General features: G+C 39.3%; 1 long non-coding RNA gene across 1 annotated transcript in view; it reads left to right on the forward strand.

Annotated features, from left to right (window-relative positions):
* Window positions 1-9554, forward strand: part of LOC125883356 (uncharacterized) — a 35333-nt gene extending 25779 nt beyond the window's left edge. Inside the window, exon 3 of the long non-coding RNA XR_007448483.1 lies at window positions 8848-9554. This is a non-coding gene — a long non-coding RNA (uncharacterized LOC125883356). The remainder of the gene's footprint in view (window positions 1-8847) is intronic.
* The last annotated feature ends 221 nt before the right edge of the window (window positions 9555-9775 follow it).

Below are 9775 nucleotides of genomic sequence, written 5' to 3' on the forward strand. Positions count from 1 at the left end.
TGTTACAAGGTGCCAGACAGCTCTCTGAATTAGCTTTTTCCACCCAAAGGTGCAGCTCGGATGGCCATTGGATGGTATTCAGTTTAAATGTTTTCTGATTGAATATTCTACAGTGTTTGTGTGTGTCCTTGTGTGTGTGTAATAAGTTTGCATGGTCATGTAATCCCCTGCCAGTCTGTCAAGTGAATCTCTTTTTTTTCACATAAAAGCATAAACAGTAGGGAAAAAACATACATGGACAAAACATCAAAGCATTATGCACATACAGGAAAATAAACATTGCCCAAGGGTGTGAAATCATGTATGCATGCAGCTGTACACATCTGCATGCATTAAATAATGAGCAAAACAGCATAGAGTACATACTGTGCAGATGACAAAGCACATGCTGTGTTGTATTTTGTTCACTAGAGAGCGCTCATCTTCTGTGAACTTTTGACCCCAGCTGCTGGGCATTTAGAACACATCACATCTGTTTGTACGTGATCTAGCTTTATTTAATTAGGTGAATATGATGGTACATACTGACTCTATGACTGTCCAAACGAGGACAGAGTCGACGCCGGACATTTCAATTGGTAAAGCAAACAGGACGTGTGAAGTGATGGAAATTGACGAACTAGGAAACAGAGGTGAAAGAGAGATATGGGAACGTGGGAGGAGAAGAAGGAGAGGAGCTGACAGGAGTGGTCATAGATGCGAGTGTGTTCTGCTCGATGCAGTTCTACACTCAAAGACATGTTGCTGCACGGATGGGTGTGGATTAAAGTACACAGCACAGCTGCCCCACAGGTCTACGCATCTATCATACCCTCTGCCGCGTCAGGCTTTTCCTCTATTATCCCTATCTGCCGTAGATGGGATAATGAACGGGCTTTGTGGCCATCAAGTGGTTGATTTTGAAATCAAATGGTCATCAAAAGAGACACAAAACGACCACAAATAGACTAGAAAGTACCACAAAGGCACCTCAAAATGACCACAGAGACTCAAAATGGCCACAAAGGGACACAATTACAAAGAGATGCAATGATCACAGACATGCAAAACATTTACAAAGAGATGCAAAATTACCACAAGGAGATGTGAAATGACCGCAAAGAGATGTGAAACAATTGCAAAGAGATGCAAAATGACCACAAAGAGATGCAAAGCAATTACAAAGAGATGCAAAATGGCCACAGAGATGCGAAACAATTACAAAGAGACACCAAATGACCACAAAAAGATGTGAAACAATTACAAAGAGATGCCAAATGACCACAAAGAGATGTGAAACAATTACAGAGATGCAAAATGACCACAAAGACATGAAAAACAATTACAAAGAGACGCAGAATGACCACAAAGAGATGCGAAACAATTACAAAGACATGCAAAATGACCACAAAGAGATGCAAAATGACTACAAAGACATGCAAAATGACTACAAAGAGATGCGAAACAATTACGAAGACATGCAAAATCGCGACAAAGAGATGCAAAATGACTACAAAGAGATGCTAGACAATTACAGAGATACAAAATGATCACAAAGAATCATAAAATGACATAAATAACCTCAAAAGTGTGAATAAAGATACTCAAATTGTAAACAGAGACACGTAATTACCACAAAAACATCAAACAACTACAAAGGGATGCAAAAATTTAACACAGACAAAACTACCACAAAGACAAATGTGATGACTATGAGGAGACACAACATGACTACAAACATCATTGGTAGTTATTTTGTTGTTTTAGTTTGTGTGTCTGGCTCCTATGTAGGAGGGTTGGGGCTGAGGCCTTTTACATGTCTGCGCCCAGGGACCCGTTGTCTTAGAATTCATCCATGTTTTCCACTCCGCTTTCCGAGGTCACATCTCCGATTTCCTCCATCTCTGCATTTCCCTCCTGGTTGTAGGCATACCCTCTTCATCCTCCCACTGCTCTCTTTTTTTTCTCCTCCTGTTCTTCCGCCTTCAGGCATCTGCCACCATGAGCTGATCACAGGACGCTCACTTACAACCAGAAATGTTCATCATCCCCTCCTCTTGTGTCCTGACCTTCATCTGAACTCGCCTCACAGCTCCGCGGAGGCCACTGAGACAGAGAAGCAAAATGTCAAAGATGGGGTGAAAAAGCAGCAGGTCCGACTTTTTCCACATCCTTTGCTGGTCTGTATTACTTTTCTGATGTCTTGAACTTGCCTTGCACCTCTTCGTTTTGTATTCCTGCGGGCAGTATACTGTAATATTTCCCTATCATGGATAGTACATTCTCAACACTGGTCAAGGCTCGTGAAGATGTTCCTCTTTGCACCAAACGTCCAGAGTGTGTTACGGCCAGTTTATCCCAGGCAAAGTGGAAGTAAAAATATTTGTAGGACGTTCCAGATGAGAGGTTCTGCCTTTTACTCGTAGTAAGAAATACAATATTTTATTCATGTTGGAAGATACACAACATGTCGCTTTCGTTGTCAAAGGCCCTCCGCAGATATCTCACTGAATAAATAAAATCTATAGGTATATTCAGCGAGTGGAAGTAAGCCCTCACATCTGGAGGATGTGTTTCACTTCAATGGGACCTTGAAAAAAGAGTGAATTACAGCCCCTGAAAAATGATTCGCTTTGGAGGCATCGTAACTCATTCAGCCATAAGAGGGAAGCATAAAATATCAAATACAGTAAAGCAGCTGTAGATACAGAGTTAAATGTGCTGCGTGAAATTGCTTTAGATACAGGATGGCTAAAGATTTTGCCACTGGAAATTTTAAAAAATTATGGCCCCAGCATTTGGAAATAAACCACATTCCCCTCAGATACACCACCTGAAAATATGTTTAAAAAATATGTGTTGAAGAGATTAAAGTAAAGGGGAAATTCCAAATATTTAACCTTTTAGTTTTTATAATTTTGCAAACCCAAAATGTTAGCCTGAGTATACATTTCACTCCGCTCGTTTAACTTCTTTACTGTGTGCCATGCTGGATAAGAACACTATGAATTTTGACTTGCAACACGCTCTGACAGCTGCTTGCACAAGACTCGATCGGCCAATCGCCTCGGCTGCCGCCAGCCTCTCAGCCAATAGGACGACACAGGCCCCTCTGGGGGGTGTGTCTCATTAGCTAGATTCCAGGACCTGGCTCTGGCCCACTGGACGCACTCAGTCGGAAATGATGCAGTCCAGAGGGGGATTCATCATCTGCAGCATCGTCTTCTCGTCCTCGCTCTTTCTCCCCTCCCTTTTTGGGAAAGGAGTGGGCACGGCGGCGAGAAAGTTTTAAACAAACAGAGGAGCACAAAAATGCCAGGATTGATTTGGGGTTTTTTTTCCCTATTTTTTGTTGAAAATTTTTAACACTCGGTTATTTAAAAAATTCCTTATTTCACATATCCAACATCAGCCGAAGTTTCAAGCGTCTGTTCTCGCAGACATCTGGCCACCTCTTTACCTCAGCAGGAACAAGATCTGGAACTCCTCATGGCCCATCAGGTCTAATTTAAATCCTTGGAACGTTGACCTTGCAGCCACGATCGTACCTACCTGGCCTGTTATTTCTTAAGCAATGACGTCTGCAGAAAAAAGGAATAATTGAAGTTAATGTCCCGAATTCATGGACATAGACTGTTTGACCACATCTGAACAAAAATCCCTTTATATAATCGACCTAATAACACAAACTTTTGGGATTTTTACAGCATGGCAGCCCAAACGTTGTTCTTGTTAATGTCTTAAAACTGATCCGTAAAGCTTAAGTAAATGAATTATTAACCACTAATAAAGGCATCAGTTACAGCTTATAAATTGTGCTGTTATTAAATAAACAATATAGGTAAATGTACATGCTTGGAAGTAAGCCCTCACATCTGGAGGATGTCTTTTTCACTTCAATGGGACCTAAGAAAAAGAAAGAATTACAGCCCTGAAAAATGATTTCATCCAAAGCCAGATCACTTTGATTCAGGCGTTCTCAAAATGACAACTCATGTAAGAAAATATCAAATACAGTAAAGCAGCTGTAGATACAGAGTTAAATGTGCTGCGTGAAAATAATAATAATATGTTTACAGGATGGCAAAAAGATTTTGCCACTGGAAATTTTAAAAAATTATGGCCCCAGCATTTGGAAATAAACCACATTCCCCTCAGATACACCACCTGAAAATATGTTTAAAAAATATGTGTTGAAGAGATTAAAGTAAAGGGGAAATTCCAAATATTTAACATTTTAGTTTTTAGCAGACTGCCATGCAAATTTAGCCTGAGTCAGAAATAAACCTGGAGTATTAAAGCCACTTGAATATTAATGCCATGCTTAAAGAATCACATTTATTTTGACTTGCAACACGCTCTGACAGCTGCTTGCACAAGACTTATTCAAATGAGAGTGCACAGACCTCGGCTGCCGCCAGCCTCTCAGCCAATAGGACGACACAGGCCCCTCTGGGGGGTGTGTCTCATTAGCTAGATTCCAGGACCTGGCTCTGGCCCACTGGACGCACTCAGTCGGAAATGATGCAGTCCAGAGGGGGATTCATCATCTGCAGCAGCGTCTGCTCGTCCTCGCTCTTTCTCCTCCCTTTTTGGGAAAATTGGGCACGGTTACGAGAAAGTTTTAAACAAACAGAGGAGCAAAACCCAAATGCCAGGATTGATTTGGGGTTTTTCATCTATTTTTTGTGATATGAAAATTTTTAACACTCACGGTTATTTAAAAATTCCTTATTTCATTTCATATACCAACATCAAGAAGTTTCAAGCGTCTGTTCTGCCGTTGGGACATCAAAGGCCACCTTAAAAACACTTTACCTCAGCAGGAACATTTTGTGCCCCCCTCCCATCCTCCTCCCCTTGTGCTACAACTATTTTGGGCACAGATTCCAGAGGGCCTGTGCGGGACCATGGGTGGTTTATGTAACTGGTCGAAAGGAGCTATCCAAATCAAAAAAGGCTAACGTTATCTAAATATACGCCCCGGGAGGTTGTCAAGGTGGGGGGGCAGATCTGGAACTCCTCATGGCCCATCAGGTCTAATTTAAATCCTTGTCCTTGAAAGTGACCATTTGACGCTTATGCACTTTCTTCACGAGTTATGCTGCACCTGTCCACCACAACGGACACCACTGCAGCCTTTGCCTGTTATTTCTTAAGCAATGACGTCTGCAGAAAAAAGGAATAATTGAAGTTAATGTCCCGAATTCATGGACATAGACTGTTTGACCACATCTGAACAAAAATCCCTTTATATAATCGACCTAATAACACAAACTTTTGGGATTTTTACAGCATGGCAGCCCAAACGTTGTTCTTGTTAATGTCTTAAAACTGATCCGTAAAGCTTAAGTAAATGAATTATTAACCACTAATAAAGGCATCAGTTACAGCTTATAAATTGTGCTGTTATTAATGGAAACAATAAAGAAATGTACATGCTTGGAGGCAAAATTGAAACAGCAGGTTGTCTTTTGTGAACAGCCATAAAAGAATAAGAAAAAGAAAGATTAAACCAACACAGTGATGAAAATGAGCCGTTTCATCCAAAGCCAGATACACTTTGATTGAAGCGTTCTCAAAATGACAACTCACATGTAAGAAAATCAGATTTTGTGTGACAGTGAGTCATCCTGAAACGCAGTGAGCAAAATAATAATAATATGTTTAAGGACAAAATCATTTTTATGTTTCAAAAACACTGATTTCTAGGTTTTCTTTCCTCGCAAAAGCTATATATTTTTTTGTTGTAATGAGACCCCTAGTTTTTTCCACCAGCATCCAAACGCACAATCAGAACATGATTTATCATAAACTAGCGGCAGACTGCCATGCTAATTACGGTGAGTCAGAAATAAACCTGGAGTATTAAAGCCACTTGAATATTAATGGAGGTGTTAAAGCGGAATCACATTTATTTCCCTCCTGGGTCAAGTACTGAAAAGAAAAAACATTGTTGGAAGCACCATTATTCAAATGAGAGTGCACAGACCTTAATAGAAATCAGCCCAACCATTAACTTCTGTTTTAACACAGCCCAGTAATTTTGTTTCCAACATTTGTAGACATGATTGACTGCGCTGTTCCTGTCTATTGTAGAGCATGTAAATGTGGCCCCATCCATATTTCCCAAAAAGCCTCATTCAGGACCTTAAAAGGCTCCAAATAAAGATAAATTAGGGTTACTGTGTTGCCTTAATCTGAACTAATGCCGGCTAAAACCCAAATGAGTGCCCAAGAGTGGTTTCATCATTCGCTGTTTGCTGATATGGAGCAAGGATTCACTTTTGAACTCACGGATATAGTGGTGATTTTTGTTTCCTGAATTACCTTGGATGGAAAGAAGGAGTAGTGTGATGTGCCGTTGGGATCAAAGTTCACTTAAAAAACACATTTTACATGCTGATACCGTCGTTCCTAAACCTCTCTGACCTTGGTGTTAAGAAACTTTTGGATCGTCAGCTCATTAAGTGAAGGTTAAGGAATGTGTTTTTGTAAAAGAGACATGGGAATGCAGTGTTTTGGATCTTAAGGTTCTTAGAAAAACACACCAAACAACCAATATATTAAAATATTTAGACACCGTGTATTTTTAGTACTGCATACACCATATGAAAGTTCTGTATCCTAGATTACTAATGCATAACTTTAAAGTGATAGACATTTGGGGAAACATGCTTATTCACTTTCTTCACGAGAGTTATGCTGCATTAATGTGCCCGTCGCATTAGTTGGGAAGTATAGAGCTTCTGGTCGTAATGTGGAAACAACATGGCTGCTACAAAGATTTGTTTTATTGGGTTGCTCAGAGCATGTAAGCAGCACGTTGATAACAGTTTGAAGCTTTATATTAAAAGGGATTTTGTCCAGGACTTGTTGTTATACCAGTGCATCATCAAAAACTACTTAAGTATTGCTTTACCCGACTAATGCTAATAAATAACTTAGTAACTTCTTACAATTTTCAGGACTGACTGACCTTCATTTCTTAAAGTAATGATGGCCACTGGTTTTTCTTTAGTTAGCTGATTGGTTCACTTGCAAATATGTGAATTAATAAAAGTTAATTGCATCATTGTGTATTAACTCTTTCTTCATATATGATGTCAACTCGGCAACTCATGTACCAAAACTTGCGACTTTCCAGTTGTTGTTCCAACTTGACGGGGCTTTCCCATGTAACTAATTTTTCCAATTATTCATGGAGAGACATGAATGCAAAGCAGTTAGATGAGGGTGGCTATTTTGATAATGCTCTCCAGTTATTTCACCTTTTAAGTCAAAATGAAGCTACGGCTAGCATCAATTTAGCTTATTTTAGCAACCTGTAAAACCACAAGTTGTTGCAAAAAAAACAAGATATATATGTTAATAAGTGCTCCCTTGAGTTGTAGGTGTGTTGTTGTTTTTTGTTTTTTTTTTTTTGTTGTAGCACAAATCGTGCTGACTGTTTCCCTCTGTTTTAATAGTTATGCTAGGCTAAGCTAACTAGCCTTATAGCTTCATATTTAGCTAACTCTCAGGAAAAATCTAATTAGTTAGTTTATTTCCTAAATGTTGAACTTTACTATTCACAGCCTTTTTAGTTCCTGAATCAGGTTATATACCACTCATAAGTTTGTGCATTAGCAAAATATTAGCGTAGCTTAGCACAACAACTGAAAACGGGGAAAAACAGCTGTCTTTGCTCTGTCTGAAGGTTACAAAATCTGCCTACAAGCACCTCTAAAGTTCAGAAATTAACATCTATATCCTGATTACTTAACCTGTACATAAAACAAAGTGTAAAAACAGCAATTTGTGGTTTTACGATGGGTCATTTGCCAAAGTCATCTTGCTACGCTATGCTAATCTATTGCTGGCTGTAACTTACACTGTACAGACATGAGAGATAAGCATAAGCTAGATGAACATATTTCCCAAAATATTTAACAATTCATATTCACATCCTTTTAAGTTCCTGAATGAAGTTTGACACTACTCTCATATCTGTGCGTTAGCTAAATACGAAGCTACAGCCAGCAGCTGATTAGCTTAGCATAGCACAAAGACTGGAAACGGGAAAACAGCAAGCCTGGCTCTGTCCAAAGGTAACAAAATCTGCCTATTAGCACCTATAAAGCTCACTAATAAGGATATATCTTGGTTGTTTAATCTGTACAGAAATCAAAGTGTAAAAACAACAATTTGTGGTTTTACGGTGGGTTATTTGCCCAAGTTACTTTGCTAAGCTACGCTAACCTGCTGCTGGCTGTAGATATTGACCATACAGACATGAGAGAAAAGCATAAGCTAGATAGACATATTTCCTGAAATGTCAAATTATTCCTTTTAACACATTTTCTCCAAATTTAGCATATAAGTTGTTTGACATTTCTGATAACATTGTACTCTTATCTAAAATTCGGAATAAAGCTTCACTCGATGCTGTATTGTGTATCAGGACTATCTATCTGTCCTTCTATCTGTCTGTCTGTCTCTCTGTGGTTGTTTGGCTGTGCAACATGCATTTTTAATGATGTACTCAAAAGTTTTTGTCTTGCAGCGTTGACGAAGTTAAAACTTCAAACAGCCTTTAAACTAAACCACTAATAACCATGCCTTTGAATTTCTGCAGAAACCCATCATGCACTCTGTAATCAATCCAAGCTTATAATCAATAAATCAAGTGTTGTGATATGATAAATGAGCCATGTGATGGCAAATCTAAGGATTTAGAAATGAAAACGGCGTCGCTTATGACATATTATGGCTTGAGTTTGTGTTGGATACCTGATATGTTTAAAACATTATGCTAAAATGTATGAAAATTATGTCTGCATCAACTGCAATTTGACAACTTTTTTTCTTTCTTAATTTCACCCCCAGACGCTTTGAAAACAGTCACACCCTGCAGGGATGATCAAAGAAGCAGGGATCCATCTTGACACAACACCCTCTCATCTCGCCTCTAAAGGCAGCTCACATTGAATGGACAGATTAAAAAACATTGCTGCCATGGTAGATACAGACCAGCACTCACACTCCATAATTATTAGCCTGATGATTGCACACGAGTGTTTTTGGCTGTTGCATCTGGCTCCGCCGATGATGGAAGTTGTTGTATGTATCCACCCGCATTTTCCTGGCTGTCAAAAATTGCATTCTGAGAAAGCCGTACTCCTCTCATCAAGAGTCATAATTTACTTGTCAAAGCAGGGGTCCTCTCAGCGTGCAGGAGGCTCCCTGGGGTTATAATTGCGAGACGGTTTGGTTCTCCTGAAATGCCTCCAGTCAAGATGGAGCACAGGCCTGCGAGTCGGGCTTTGTGTACTCTTTCCTTTTAAAAGTAGCCATTTACACAGAAAATTGTAAACCACGTTTAAAAAAAAATATTTGACTAGCTTCACTATACTTTCACCATCAACTCCTTGTCATCAGTGACTTTCAACACTGATTACTTTGGTGCTCAGGGAGTCATCTCTACGCTGACACAAGGTCCCCATCTTGTGGAGAGAGTGTGAAAGTCTTTCTGTCTTTCATGGGGGGAGATGGTGCAGGTCAGCTCAGGTTCATCTGAGAAATCATGTTGGATTTGCAGCACATTCAGAATTTTATATGCGTTTTAAAAGCAATTAATTAGTAGTGAATATTTATTTGAGTCATTTAGAAAGCAGGATGTTAAATTCAGTCATTCTTAAGTACTGTATTCAAGTATAATTTTGTAGTACAATAGAAACCATCTTATAGTGATCTCATCTGTCTGGGTCAAACTGATCACTATAAACTGTCTGTTTTCTTTGTTTCTCATTCAAAT

Source organism: Epinephelus fuscoguttatus, linkage group LG23 (genome assembly GCF_011397635.1).
Source record: "Epinephelus fuscoguttatus linkage group LG23, E.fuscoguttatus.final_Chr_v1".
Taxonomy (NCBI): Eukaryota; Metazoa; Chordata; class Actinopteri; order Perciformes; family Serranidae; genus Epinephelus; species Epinephelus fuscoguttatus.